The sequence below is a fragment of the Myotis nattereri genome (genome assembly GCF_964212035.1).
Source record: "Myotis nattereri genome assembly, chromosome: 19".
Lineage (NCBI taxonomy): Eukaryota > Metazoa > Chordata > Mammalia > Chiroptera > Vespertilionidae > Myotis > Myotis nattereri.
The window spans coordinates 11,954,378-11,969,996 of NC_138095.1; the positions used below are offsets into that span (position 1 = coordinate 11,954,378).

The 15,619-nt window shown below is 46.0% G+C and overlaps 1 protein-coding gene and 1 long non-coding RNA gene across 3 annotated transcripts in view; one reads left to right on the top strand and one right to left on the bottom strand.

Annotated features, from left to right (window-relative positions):
* The window catches only part of CLIP1 (CAP-Gly domain containing linker protein 1), an 88,480-nt gene extending 85,756 nt beyond the window's left edge, over window positions 1-2,724 (bottom strand). For both annotated transcript variants that reach the window (XM_081113559.1, XM_081113560.1), the window contains exon 1: window positions 2,622-2,724. The gene's annotated coding sequence lies outside the window, so the exon portion shown is untranslated. The remainder of the gene's footprint in view (window positions 1-2,621) is intronic.
* A 77-nt stretch (window positions 2,725-2,801) lies between these two features.
* Window positions 2,802-6,105, top strand: LOC308535337. Its single transcript, XR_013997255.1, has 3 exons — window positions 2,802-3,149; window positions 4,000-4,076; window positions 5,464-6,105. It is a non-coding gene; the product is annotated as an uncharacterized lncRNA (long non-coding RNA).
* Window positions 6,106-15,619: the final 9,514 nt, after the last annotated feature.

A 15,619-nucleotide genomic window follows, 5' to 3' on the forward strand; every position in this document is an offset into this window, starting at 1 on the left:
ATCTCCTGTGCAAGGAAGGGATTAAAGAAGCCGGTAAATTGGATAAAATGGGACGCTATATGCAGTGAAGTTAACTTTAGCCAACACTACACAGATAAGATTTTCTTTTAATGTTAATAGATAATCCATTTTTCTGTGATTTTACAACATCACCTTCTGGATATGTTTTTTTCTCTTTAGCTTTGACTTCTATAGAACCAGTCTTGAAACTTATGGACTTCATATTTTCAATTAACTAAATAACAAATATTTACTGAACACATGGGACTCTGCAAAATCCTGTAGAGCAGTGGTTCTTAACCTTCCTAATGCCGCGACCCTTTAATACAGTTCCTCATGTTGTGGTGACCCCCAACCATAAAATTATTTTCGTTGCTACTTCATAACTGTAATGTTGCTACTGTTATGAATCGTAATGTAAATATCAGATATGCAGGATGTATTTAGGCGACCCCTGTGAAAGGTTGAGAACTGCTGCTGTAGAGGATGCTATGAAGTGAAATATATATGGTGGCAAGGACCTTATACAGGGCAAGGACCACACACACACACACACACACACACACACACACACGACCAGAACTATATCTGCAAATGAAGAACTTCAGGCAGCCAACATGTGATGAATTCAAAGATGTCTGTCTTTGTATGGAGTATACGAGGCCCAATTCATCTCTTACACGCCATCCACTAAGCCTAGAATACCAACAGAGACAACACTTAAAAAGCAAGAGTCAAACATGACTGAAGTTAAGTTCACATGCATTTATGGGTCACATGGGATGCAACAGACTCAGTATCAAACACTGGGTAAAAAAAAAAAAAAAAAAAAAAAAGTTAACTACAAATAAGGGCACCAAATTCTAAACTTATAAAGAACAGAAACCAGATGGGCTTATGTTGTGCTTAGGCACAGGTAGGAGCTTAAGCAATTGTTAAAAAAGCAGAGAAGGTGGTGGTGATCTTTTCTCTTCAGACGGAATACCTGCAGGTTTCCACCCAGTTTTAGTCTTGTGCGGTTTTTTGTTTTTTTTCGTTTTTTTTTTTACTCCTTTGAACCAGGTCTAGTGGGAAACCTAAGATGCACTTTTTTCTCTGAACCTTAAAAACTCAGCACCAGCCCTTCGCCAACCGAGAGTTACTCGAGGCTAGACTCGCTCCTTGCTAGAGATTCACCATACTCATTTAATTATTAAGCACCTGGAGTCGGAATACCTGTGCTCAAATCCGGACACCACCACTTATTAGCTACTTATTAGCTGTGTCAACCCGGGCAAGGTAATTAACCTTCCTAAGCCTCCTCTTTAAAAGGGGGGACACAGAGCACCCTTCTTGAGTTAGATTGATTGAGATAAACCATACAAAAGGCTTGCCCCGAGCCTCACCCCAAGAAGCCCTCAATAAACGTAATGATTATTTTCAGGGGATGAAAATGCCCCACGGCTGGGAGCAATGTACCTGAGGATTCTTGCAATAGGTTATCATTAAAGCCAAAGTCAAACACTAGGATCCTGAATGTCAACTGTAATTGAAAAAAAAAAAAAATTTAAAGCCAAAAAGTCAAAGGCTTTGGTGTCTGGACTTGTGGACACTATAAACAACAGGAATGACGATAATAACAGGGCAACACCAACCAGACTCATAACCTGTCACAGCGGCAGCAACGGGACCCCTGACGGACACTGTCCTCACCGAAACGGGCAGGCAAGGCTGCTGAATCCAAAAAAAAATAAAACTGCAGAATTTTTTTTCCACGCTCTTCTTTAAAAAAAAAAAAAAATACAGTAATTGGTGCCCAAGTTTTGCTAAAAACAGACATCTCAAAGGACTGCGGATTTAACGTGTCATTTCTCCCTGCGGGAGGTGGGGCCGCGGAGGGAGGAGGGCCCGGCCGGAGGGAGAGGCCACGCGCGCGGAGGAGCAGCCGGGTCCGGGGCTCGTCCCCGAATTCAGATCCGGTGTCTGGAGCCCGCGAGGGGGCACGGAAGGCTCGGCCTTTGAAATAACCTGGAAACAAGTGTCATCTGCCTTCCGGCCAGTCCGCGCCCAGGCACAAGGTTCGGGTGCCGGAGCCGCGGTGCGATCCGGAAACCCTGGTCCCGCTTCCCAACCACCGTCTCCAAGAACCACAGTCCCACCCGGGGGGCCGGGGGACGGGGAACAGGGGGGGGACGGGACGGGGCAAGAGCCACCGCAGCCAGGCCGGGCTGTCCCGCCGGCCGGCGCCCGCCCCGGAGGCCACGGCCACGGTGCCCTCCGTCCGGCTCGCGGGCACCGGGCCCGAGGGCTGAGGAGGCTCGGGCGACCCGGCGGCGGCGCCCGGGGGCAACAGGTCCGGCCGGGCCCTGACCACCCCCCAGGGCCGAGCGCAGGGGAGAGGAGAGGGGCGCCCGGGGCGGCGCAGGGCGCGGAGTCCCAGCTCCATCTTGAGGCGGCGGAGGGAGGAAGGCGGGCTCGGCGCCACGGGGCCGGCCTCGGTCAGGCTCTCCCGGGACGCACCCCGGGACCGCGGGCCTCCAGGGCCGGCCCCGCCCTCGGAGCTCCCGGGCCCCTCACAGACGCGGGACGAGGCCGGCGGGGCGAGGGGAGGAGGGACGGGGAAGGGACCGGGCCCCACTCACCGCCGGCCGCCGCCTCTCTCGCCGCCAGTCGCCGCCACCTGCACCTCCGCAGCCGCAGCAGCAGCAGCAGCAGCCGCCGCCGCTGCCTCCCGCCTCCCGGCTCGTCGGCGCGGGGCGGGGCGGGGCGGGGCGGGGCGAGCGTGACGCGCCGCCTGCACCAGACGCCGGGCGGCTCCTCCCCCGCGCGCCCCGCCCTCGGCCGCCCCGCGCCCCGGCCCCGCGGCCCCCGCCGCTTTGTCTGCACCCGCCGCGACCCACGGCCCCGGGGCGGGAGGAGGGCGCCAAGGACCCCGAGGGGCCTGCGCCCGCGCTGCTCGGCATGTCAGTTCCGCGTCGCACCCCACGCCCCATCCAGCCCGGACCGCAGCCGGTTCCTTGGCGGCTCGGCTTCCCCCTCCCCCTCCCTCTCCCTCTCCTCCCCGACCCTCCCCCACCACCGGCGAGAAATCCTTTGAAAGCATCGAGGAGAAGGTGCGCTCAGCCTGCTCCGAGGAGGGAGCATCCCGTCTCCCTCCGGGAAAGATGAGGGTGAGGACGCCCCGGGGAGCGGCTGGCAGGCGCTGCCCGCAGCCAGGGAAGCCCGAGGGCGGACAGTCCCTTGAAACGAGCCCAGCGCCCCCCCCCTCCCCAGCCCCCCGTCGCCTCCGGCTGGAGAAAGGCCCCTTTGATTCGCCCCGGCCGCCCGGACCGGAGCCCCGGTGAAGGTCCCGGCCCCTCCTCCCCGCAGGGAGCGCTTTTCAAAGCCTTGGAGGGCGCCCCGAGGGGTGACAGCCGCAGCCCGCGCCGGGCCGGTGCAGCAGAGGGCGGCCAGCATTTCACTCCCATGGACCATGGCAACCCCCGAAGCTCTGCGGCTCCCGGGAGGGAAGTGCAGCTGTCAGTCAGGATTGTGCAGCGGCTTCGTGGCGGAGAAGGGAGCCCGGCTTCCTCCTCCTGCCGCGTGGAAGGGAACCATCCGGAGGGTGACCCCTTTGCTGACCTTTATTCAAAGCACGGAGCTGCTGCCCGGAGCAGGGGGAGGGAACTACAGGGGAAAGGCACGAGATTCTGAACCTAGTAGATTGATCCGGGGGCCCCTCCCCTCCATTCACCTTTGAAATCCCCCAAACCGCTATTTCCTAATTCAACACCACCCTGGTTTGCAAGCTCCGAGGTCCAAGTGGTCGTGGCAACCCCTGCGATCCAGTATCCATATTCCTCCTCTGAAAGGCACACCTCCCCCCACCCCCGCCCATCTAAACACTTTTCAGCTCTAATAGGCAACCCGAGTAATAATCATAGATGCCATGGCATAGAGTGAGGCAAGGACCACTGCTAACTAATGGCGGGTGCAGCTATAACCACTTCTGTTTAATTCTCTTCTGCTCTGCTTATTCAGCTAAACAGGTGCCTGCAGAGCTGGACCGGGAAAGAGGGCGGTGGGCAGATGAAATCTGAGCCTCAGAGCGTGAAGGAGTAGGTGACTACCCCCTGGACCAGCACCCCCAGACCTGCACACATCCCCCCAGACACATGCACCCCTGAATAACCATCTTCCAGAGGCGGCACAGGCCAGGGGAAGCGGGGGGTTCTGAGGGTAAGAGAAGCAGGATGGGCCCCACCAGCATGGGTCAGTGGTTGAAGGTTGACTTATAAACCAGGAGGTCACAGTTCGATTCCCATCAGGGCACATGCCCAGGTTGCGGACTTGATCCCCAGTGTGGGGCGTGCAGAAGGCAGCCAAAGATTCTCTCTCATTGTTGATGTTTCTCACTCTCCCTCTCCCTTCCTCTCTGAAATCAATAAAAATATAACAACAAAAATATATATATTTTTTTGCCCTAACTGGTTTGGCTCAGTGGATAGATAGAGTGTTGGCCTGCGGACTCAAGGGTCCCAGGTTCGATTCTGGTCAAGGGCATGTACCTTAGTTGCGGGCACATCCCCAGTAGGGGATGTACAGGAGGCAGCTGATCGGTGTTTCTCTTTCATCAATGTTTCTAACTCTCTATCCCTCTCCCTTCCTCTCTGTAAAATAATCAATTAAAAAATATATATATATATATATATATATTTTTTAAAGCAAGGTGCCATTCAGTGTGCATAATATATAAAATGCTGTTGTTGTTTTTTTTAAATAAGCAAAGGAGAATATATATATATATACTAGAGCAGCGGTTGTGAGCTGATAGTCCGCAGACCACTGGTGTTCTGTGAGGTCCGAAATGTTGGCAACCGCTGGTTTAAGGAAACCTTTGGAGCAGCAGTCACCAACTGGTGGTCCGCGGACCACTGGTGGTCTGTGAGGTCCAAAAGGTTGGCGATCGCTGTACTAGAGGCCCAGTGCATGGATTCGTGCACCAGTGGGGTCCCTCAGCCTGGCCTGCGCCCTCTTGCAAATCTGAAACTCGCAGTCTGACATCCCCCAAGGGATGTAATAGTGCTCCAAGCGGCAGGCGGCTGGGGAGGAGCCCAAGCTTGCGCTGCCCCCGCTCATCCTGGCCTTGCTGCACCTGCATCTGCTCAATTACACTGCCCAGGAGGCAGGAGAAGCTCTGCTGCCACAGCTGCACTCACCAGCTGTGAGCCCCACTTCTGGCACCCTTGGGTCAGCTGAGCTGCGCCCCTGCTGTGGGAGCACACTGACCACCAGGGGGTAACTCCTGCATTGAGCGCCTGCCCCCTGGTGGTCAGTGCATGTCATAGCGATCGGTCGACTCATTCGGTTGCTTAGGCTTTTATATATATATAAATGTATTTAATGGAAGTATTTATTTTAAGCCAAAATTAATGCTCTTTTCTTCTCTTGTCTTTCCTTATACCTGACTTTGACCCTAAACAATCCATTTGCTGTGCCTGGAAGATGGGAGCGAAAGTGAAGCCGAGTTGTTACCCAAGAACAACAAAGAAAAAAAAGGAATTCAGGTTTTGGCATTCAAAACAGGATCTTTGTAACAGCTTTATTGAGATGTGATTCACATACCCTATAATGTACCCATTAAAGTGTACAATTCAATGATTTAGGGTATATTACGTTATTAATGTTTTTGAATTGTGGTAAAAATACATATAATTTGCCATTTTAACCATTTTTAAGCATACATGAGTTGCTTTTCCAATGTTGTGCAACCCAAAACAGAATTTTGCAGAGAAAAAAATAGGCTTTGTATTCCAGCATTGTCAAGAGAGAAAGAGTTATTAAAAGTTCCTTTAGCCCTAGCTGGTTTGGCTCAGTGGATAGAGCATCAGCCTGTGGTCTGAAGGTTCAATTCCAGTCACGGGCACATGCCCAGGTTGCGGGCTCGATCCCTGGTGAGGGGCATGCAGGAGGCAGCCAATCAATGATCCTCTCTCATCATTGATGTTTCTATCTCTCTGCCCTCTCCCTTCCTCTCTGAAATCAATAAAACATATTAAAATATATATATATTTAAATGACAACCACCAAAACAGCAATAGCTGTCCAGTGTGAATGAATCAAAAAATTATACCTTAAAAAAAGAAAGTTCCTTTAGTTGCCATGTGTCCTACCAAGGGCCTGGAAGGCCATAGTTTCTGCTATGATGTACAGAAGAGTCTCCTGTCTAACATTTAAGACTTACCCGACTGGTGTGGCTCAGTGGTTGAGGGTTGACCTATGAACCAGGAGGTCACAGTTTGATTCCCAGTCAGGGCACATGCCCAGGTTGTGGGGTTGATCCCCAGTGTGGGGCGTGCAGGAGGCAGTCTATTGGTGATTCTCTCTCATCACTGATGTTTCTATCTCTCTCCCTCTCCCTCCTTTCTCTGAAATCAATAAGATAAATAGGTAGATAGATAGGTAGGTAGGTAGATGATAAATAGATAGATACAGAGATAAAAGTTTAAAAGACTTAACCAGGAAAAAATAAAAATAAAAAATAAAAATAAAATTAAAAAAGACTTAACCAGGAGATTGGAGATAGGGAAAAAGAGGATACGGCATAGAAGAAATAAGAGGATGTTGTACTTCCAGGCCTGGGAGTTGATGGGAAAGAAGGAAGAGAGACAAGTAAGAAGGCAGAGCCACAGGTTAGGATGTGGGGCAGGGAAGAGGGTGGTTCCCAGAACAAGAGCATTTCCACATTCAAGAGTCTGGATGACAACCCTTAGGCAGGATGATAGCTCCATGCCAACTTGTATGCATGCGTATAAGCATAACCAATGGACGCAAGACACTGGAGGGGGCGGGGGGAGGGGGGTGTGCGGGGAAGGGAGGGAGGGCATGTGCTGGGAGTTAGGGAAGGCTGGGAGAAGGTTAATGGGGCGGGGGGGGGAAAGGAGACATATGTACTACTATTTGTAATACTTTAAACTAAAAAAAAAAGACAACAGGGGTGAGGGGTGAGGGGTGAGGGGTGGGGGGAGGTTATCATAAGGAAGATCCAGTTTGCGTTTCTAGGCCGGGGACACTGGGTGTCATGAAAGGCAGTTGAGAGCTTTGTGTGGCTGCTTTGGGACCCACAGTAGCAGCATGTGGTAGAGACGCGGGGCTGCCTGCTGCACCAGTGAGTGGGGAAAGGCTGAGTCAGCAGGAGGAAGCACCGAGTCCTGACTGAACCAAGACAGAGCGTGTGTTAGGAGCAGACGCCAAGCAAACAATCAGTGGGCCCCAGAACCAGGACATCCGCCCATAGAGAGCTCAGCTGTGTCTGACACTGCTGATTGTCTACTCAAGATCCTTGCCTCCTTTTTCCTTAAACCCAAATTATGTCTGACACAGCAATGTGCCAATAACTTACGCTCACTTACGCAGGCCTTACCTAGGGAAGTTGGCGTAGACACAGCAATGTGCCAATAACTTACGCTCACTTATGCAGGCCTTACTTAGGGAAGTTGGCGTAGAGGCGCTCTGGGAAAGCTTTTCCTTTCCTGCTAAATGGACACAGACACAGACACAGATATGAGAGCTGGAGTTGAAGCAGCCATGTTGTTAACCTGAGGCCATGAGCATAAAGACAAAAGCCAGCCAGCCACGGTGGCAGAACAGAAAAACTGAAAGAACAGGATTCCTCTCCTAGGAAGAGAGCTACTTATCTGGGGGCAAATATTTGATAAAAACCAAAATAGAACTATTTAGAACAATAAAATAAATATCTGAGGGCTAACAGACTGGTTAAAAAAGGAACTTCATGAAGAAAATAGAAACCGCCCTAGCTGGTTTGGCTCAGTGGATAGAGCGTCAGCCTGTGGACTGAAGGGTCCTGGGTTCGATTCCAGTCAAGGGCACATGCCAGGGTTGCAGGCTTGATCCCCAGTAGGGGGCATGCTGGAGGCAGCCAATCAATGATTCTTTCTCATCATTGATGTTTCCATCTCTCTCTCCCTCTCCCTTCCTCTAGGAAATCAATAAAAATATATTAAAAAAATAAAACAGAAACGGCTCCTGAACACTGGTATTGTTTTACTATATGTTGCCTGTGTTTTACTCCAGATTCTTGAGAAAATGTACCTTACTGGTTAATACTCTCTGTGAACTTGAATTTGCTTCTGGGAGATACCACATAGTTCTGAGTCCTGCTCCAAGGCAGAAGAGGTAGACTGTGTCTAATGCTTTATTTATATGGATAAGATTCAATTTGTGTCAATTTTTTAAAAATATTTTTATTGATTTCAGAGAAGAAGGGAGAGGGAGAGAGAGATAGAAACATCAATGATGAGAGAGAATCATTGACTGGCTGCCTCCTGCACGCCCACTACTGGGGATTGAGCCCGCAACCCAGGCATGTGCCCTTGGTCAGATTCGAACCTGGGATCTTTCAGTCCGCAAGCTGACGCTCTATCCTCTGAGCCAAACTGGCCAGGGCCAATTTGTGTCAACTTATAATTTTTTTGGTGTTAATCCTCACCTGAGGCTATTTTTCCATTGATTTTTTTTTTTTTTTAGGGAGAGAGAATGGGAGGGAGGGGTAAAGACAGAGAGAGAGAGAGAGAGAGAGAGAGAGAGAGAGAGAGAGAGAGAGAGGCATCAATGTGAGAGAGACACATCCATTGATTGCCTCCCATAGGTGCCCTGATCAGGGCCGGGGATTGAGCCTGAAACTGAGGTACATGCCCTTGACTGGAATCGAACCCTGGACCCTTCAGTCCGAGGGCCGACACTCTATCCACTAAGCAAAACTGGCCAGGGATCAACTTTGAATTTTATCAGACTGATGTCTATTAGTTATCAACAATCAAGTGAGACAAAAACAAATATGACTTTGAACTTGAATGTGGTACTTTGGGCCAATCATAAGACAAACAACTCCTTGGAAGAGCAGTCTGTTATTATAGGCCAGATGGATAAGAGTTGAGTGTTTTAAAAATGTAGTGCACTAAAATTAGGTTGGTTTGTTAACATTACTGTTTGACACAGTTATCCCAGCAGTTTCTAATTTTAAACACTCTCTTATTCCACTTATTTTTTTTTCCTATTCTGGAAGTTACCTATTTTTTATCTTTTTTTTTTTTTAAATATATTTTATTGATTTTTTTACAGAGAGAAAGGGAGAGAGATAGAGAGTTAGAAACATCGATGAGAGAGAAACATCGATCAGCTGCCTCCTGCACATCTCCCACTGGGGATGTGCCCGCAACCCAGGTACATGCCCTTGACCGGAATCGAACCTGGGACCTTTCAGTCCGCAGGCTGACGCTCTATCCCAGGGTTGGGCAAACTTTTTTACTTGAGGGCCACAATGGGTTCTTAAACTGGACCGGAGGGCCGGAACAAAAGCATGGATGGAGTGTTTGTGTGAACTAATATAAATTCAAAGTAAACATCATTACATAAAAGGGTACGGTCTTTTTTTTGAATAGTTTTATTCATTTCAAACGGGCCGGATCCGGCCCGCGGGCCGTAGTTTGCCCACGCCTGCTCTATCCACTGAGCCAAACCGGTTTCGGCTATTTTTTATCTTAAATATTTCCAAAATAGGTGAGTTTCAAACCAATTTTAAATCATACTTGTTAGACTACACAGATTGCAGTAAGTGATTTTATGATACATGAAAATGCTCAAAGAACCGGAGCCTTAACAATACATCGCTTGAAACACACATAATAGACTTAAAAGAAAAAAAATGCCATAATATCTTGTAGCTCATCCAAAGAGGAGGAATCTCTTTCCCCACTGCTGAATCTGAGCTGGTCTTTCTGACTTGCAAGATTATCAGTGGATAGCAATCGCTGTTCTTGTGGAACTTAAATTCTAGTGAGGGCGGGAAGGCAGACAATAAACAATAAACTAAGTAACTATGTAAGAGTAGAAAATACTATGGAAAAATGTAGATCAAGGGAGATTGGGAGTGATTGGGTGGCGTGTGTATGTGTGTGTGTGTGTGTGTGTACTCTTAAATCAGGTGGTCAAGGTAGTGTCACTAGAAGGTGAAATTGAAGCACAGAACTGCGGGAGGTGAGGGTAAATGGATTTCAAGGGGAAAGTGGTTCAAGCAAGAAAACAGACAGAGCAGATGCCCCAAGGCAGGCAAGAGATATCTCTGCTCTGGCCTCTCTAATCAGAGGACCATCAGAGGAACCTGTAATGTGAAATTCTTTTCTTTTTTTTTTTTTTTGTAATGTGAGATTTTTAACTATGAGTCCATAGACCTTTGGGGCAGAATTTAGAAAAACTTAACCATTTCTTTCAAATATAAATGTGGGTAATACATTCTGTTCCTACCACATGCCTGCTATGTCTGTCCTGATCTTTTTTTTTAAAAAGTATATGTTTATAGCCGAAACCGGTTTGGCTCAGTGGATAGAGCGTCAGCCTGCGGACTGAAGGGTCCCAGGTTCGATTCCGGTCAAGGGCATGTGCCTGGGTTGCGGGCACATCCCCAGTGGGAGATGTGCAGGAGGCAGCTGATCGATGTTTCTCTCTCATCGATGTTTCTAACTTTCTATCTCTCTCCCTTCCTCTCTGTGAAAAACCAATAAAATATATTTAAAAAAAAAAAAGTATATGTTTATTGATTTTAGAGATGAAGAAAGAGAGCGAGGGAAACATCAGTGATGAGAGAGCCACTGATTGCCTGCCTCCAGCACACCCCACACTGGGGACTGAGCCCACAACCCGGGCATGTGCCCTGAACCTCCTGGTTCATAGGTCGATGCTCAGCCACTGAGCTACGCTGACAGGTCCTGTCCTGATCTTTGATTCCCTAAATCTGTGGTCGGTAAACTGCGTCTCGCGAGCCACATGCGGCTCTTTGGCCCCTTGAGTGTGGGGCCACGAAGTTTCAATCGCACTGTACGTGCGCGCCCGCACATGGTATTTCGTGGACGAGCCACACTCAAGGGGCCACAGTTTGCCGACCACTGCCCTAAATCATGCAACCATATTAGCTCTCAACCACCTTCATAGACTGAGCCTTCATATATTCTTCTGTATACTAATCTATAAAACCTTTAAATTGGACCAATACGAAAAGCAGACTGTGATTGGTTCAGAGAGTCAAAAGTCAGGATAGGCATGGAGAGAGAGTGGTAAGAACAGAAGGACGTTTGTTTGAAGCCCGTGAGAAATTGGCCCTGGGTCTAGTCCCACAACCTATCCTAGTCCAGTTTCACGTGTCATTCGCCAATTATGACTAACGAACTGGCCTCCACGACTGAAAACATGAACAATTCACCCTGGTATGATGGCAGCCCTCCAGGGAAGCAATCTTGCCTGTCTAGAACCATAGGAAGCTGAGTCAGGATCTACCAGTTGCATTTTCAGTGAGTCCTTGTATTACAAAAATTCCACATGTAGTCAGATTGTGAATAGTTAATTTTGTTTAGAAAATGCACTTCTAGAATTTGTGATATGTCAGACTTTCCCCATTACGACAGATATAATAAAAAGATTAGTACTATAACTTTTCTTTAAAAAAATTTCTTGATTTCAGAGTGGAAGGGAGAGGAAGAGAAAGAGATCGATGGAAACATCAATATTGAGAGAGAATCAATGATTGGCTGCCTCCTGCACTCCCCCTACTAGGGCTCAAGCGTGCAACCTGAGCATGTGCCCTGACTAGGAATCGAACTGTGATCTCCTGGTTCATATGTTGATGCTCAACCACTGAGTCACACCAACTGTTTTTGTTTTTTTTTTAAATATATTTTATTGATTTTTTACAGAGAGGAAGGGAGAGAGAGATAGAGAGTTAGAAACATCGATGAGAGAGAAACATCGATCAGCCGCCTCCTGCACATCTCCCACTGGGGATGTGCCCGCAACCCAGGTACATGCCCTTGACCGGAATCGAACCTGGCACCTTTCAGTCCGCAGGCCGACGCTCTATCCACTGAGCCAAACCGGTTCCGGCTGTTTGTTTGTTTTTTTTTTACATGACCTGTTCTTTCTTTTGCTTAGGTTATAAAATACTTTTGGTATTTTTGCCCCAGTCATTCTTTCTACACTTTAAAAAATTATCTCATACTTTAAAAAAAAAAAAAAAAAAAAGCCGAAACCGGTTTGGCTCAGTGGATAGAGCGTCGGCCTGCGGACTGAAAGGTCCCAGGTTCGATTCCGGTCAAGGGCATGTACCTGGGTTGCGGGCATATCCCCAGTAGGAGATGTGTAGGAGGCAGCTGATCGATGTTTCTCTCTCATCGATGTTTCTAACTCTCTATCTCTCTCCCTTCCTCTCTGTAAAAAATCAATAAAATATATTTAAAAAAAAAATCTAAAAAAAGATTCAGAAAGAAAACCTAAAATATAGTGAGATTGGGGCACAGTGAGCCAAATTTGGACAGGAATTAGTAAAATCATCTACATGAAAAGAAACTTAGTTGTAAGGGGATAGTTTTACTCAGCACATTTAAATCATGGGGAGGGAAGTAATTTTCCATTTTTTAAAATAATGCTTCACCAATTTGCATGTCATCCTTGCAGGGGCCATGCTAATCTCTATTGTTTCAATTTTAGAATATGTGCTGCTGAAGTGAGCACAGAAATAATTTTTCAATATCAGCTTTAATCAATAACCACATTATTGGATATCAGATGGTGAATTTGCAAAACAAAAATGATTTTGCAAAATAGATCATCACACCAAAATGGCCAATTGATAAAGGAAAAGATTCAAAGATTTGACTCCTAACAATTTGACACATCTGTACCTCAAAAGCCATCATAAATAAGTAAAAATATACATGACAAATCAAAAACATAAGTTTACAGTGTACTTAACAAAAGGTATATATTTTTAATAGCTCCTTTAAGTAAACAAATAGAACAATGAGCAAAGGCTATAAAGCCAAGTCACAGAAGAAATAACAATTGCAATAAAAACATATTCAATCTGATAATATAGTAATGCGTCCTATATACATTTGCACAAATATTCAAACATTTGCCTTTTAAAATGTTTGATGCAGCAATCATTGATGTATCTCTCTCTCCCTCTCCCAACCTCTCTGAAATCAATGATCTATTTAAAAATAAATAAAATGTTCACTGCAGTATTGTTAACAAAATATTGTAAACAATCCTATATAATAAAAGGCTAATATGCAAATTGTCCCTACGGGCTGGAGTTCGAACAACTGGGAGTTAGATGTGTGCTGAACACCAGGAGGTGGCAGGCAGCAGTGGAGGTGCTGCTGGCCCAATGGGAGCGGCACCATTGTGGGATGGTGGAGCAGGTGAGTGGGCGGTGCCAGGCCAAGGTGGGTGCAAGCGGGTGCCCCGATCGCCCCACTGGTCACCCCAATCGCCCCGCCGGTTGCCCCACAGATCAGCCCCGACTGACGGTCAGGCCTAGGGACCCTACCCATGCATGAATTTCATGCACTGGGCCTCTAGTATTGAATAAAATGTTGTATGCTATTATGCAGCCATTAAAAATAATAGATTCATCCAGCCAACATGGCTCAATGGTTGAGCATCTATCTATGAACTAGGAGGTCATGGTTTGATTTCTGGTCAGGGAACATGCCTGGGTTGCGGGCTCCATCCCCAGTGGGTGTGGAGGCCGATCAATGAATCTCTCTCGTCATTGATGTTTCTCTCTCTCCCTTCCTCTCTGAAATCAATAAAAATATTAAAAAAAATAAAATAAAAAAGGATTTCAGCCCTACTGGTCTGGCTGTGGTTGAGCATCAACCTATGAACCAGCAGATTATGGTTCAATTCCCAGTTAGGGCACATGCCCAGGTTGCAGGTTTGATCCTCAGTGGAGGGCTTGCAGGAGTTAGCTGAGCAAATGATTCTCTCTTATCATTGATGTTTCTCTCTCTTCCTCTCTAAAATCAATAAAAAATGTATTTAAAAAAAATAATAGATTTCAAATACTGACAAGGAAAGTGTAGCATAATCTCACTTTTATTAAAACACATACTTATAAGACTTATATATACAAAATACTAAAAAAAATTCTTAGTATTTGCTCAGAAAAAGTTATACCAAACTGTGAACATCGAGCAATGGGAACTGAAACTTGTGATTTTATATATATAAAGGACTTTTACTTGTTTACATTTATGAAACAAATATATATATATATATGTATATATATATATATATATTACATTTATATTCAGCAACAAAATCAAGAATTTCCATTTTGGGGAAGAAATAAACATTTTGGGTTTAGAAAATGTCTTGCTGAGAAAATAAATTTGACAAGTAACAATTTGGGTGTCCTATCTATGGGTTATTCTCCTTCAAATGCATGGCTTTGTTACTCCTTCCACTTATAATTTAAAAAGCATTTTAAATAAAGAAAAATAAAACATTTTCACCTTAATTTACTCTTTAAATGGTTATAAAAGGGTATAAATTAATTGCAAATGAAAATGCACTAAAAGTGGGACCTAAAGCCTAGACATTTAACACCAGCTAATGGGAGGGTATGAGATGTGAATTTTACAGAAATGCTGTTTTCTAAATTATAAAACCCATAGATTTAAATCCAAGTGTGAATTACAAAGACGTGCTCTACAACACTATAAGGAAGGATTTCTTTTTACTCTAATTTAATCTTATAGCCTCATTCTCTGCCCCCCCACCCCAATGCAGTTATTTCTTTTGGAGACAAAAAGGAAAAAAAAGATCCTGTTTTTTGGACAGCTGCACTTTTGATATTCCAATATTCTAGCTAGATTGCTGGAGACTTACAAAGCATGCTTGTTCATAGACTTCTGATTTATTAAGAATATAGTCATGGCTCTGTAACTGAACACTATAAACACTTTAACAAAATAATTTAATCCTAAACATTTAAAAGTGAATTTATACCACTAATTCCAACAAATCTATTAAGTTGAAGGAAAAAATAATTCTAAATGCTGAAGAAAAACACAGCTTGTGTGGACATGGGTTCTTGAGAACAGAGTTACGCCTTACAAGCTACTTGGGTAGTCACAATTGTTACAACACCCTTGTTTGTTTTACCTTCTAATGACAATCTACACAGTAGGAGACAGAAGGGACAAATGATTCCAGCAGAGAACCTGAAGAACAGAACCAACGAGGAGGAAGGCTCTTGTGGGTAGAAAGTAGACTGAATCTTTGAGCACTTAGAGAAATGCAATCTTTTGAAAAAAGAAATCCGCCATTTGGTAGTTTAGCAAGGCTTTCTACTTACCTGTGCAAGGAGGTGGCAAAGAGCTGGCTTTGTTTTAGCAGCCTGTGTATTACAGCTCACATTCCTTTCACCCCAAGGCAAAGATTAGAAACTGGTCCCCACCCCTGAGCCAAGTCCATCCTGAAGTACAAGTGTTTGGTTATGACCTCACCTACCACACCTGGAGCCCTGTCACAGCATGGACAAGTCTAAACAGTACCTTGTTCCTCCATCCAACATTCTTCATATACTCAAATACAGCCAAGAGAATAAGTTTTAAAAATGGGGCACCTTCGGAAGGCAACTACTTCCCATTTTTCTGGGCCCCCTTCTATAAAATGTCTCCTCTCTCCAATTTATTCTGAATTCTGTTTCAGGATTTTTCTTCCTAAAACTCCTCTTGGATATTTTCAATTAGGTCACTGCACTGATAAATCTTTAGGTCATTTTCCCTAATAAAATTCA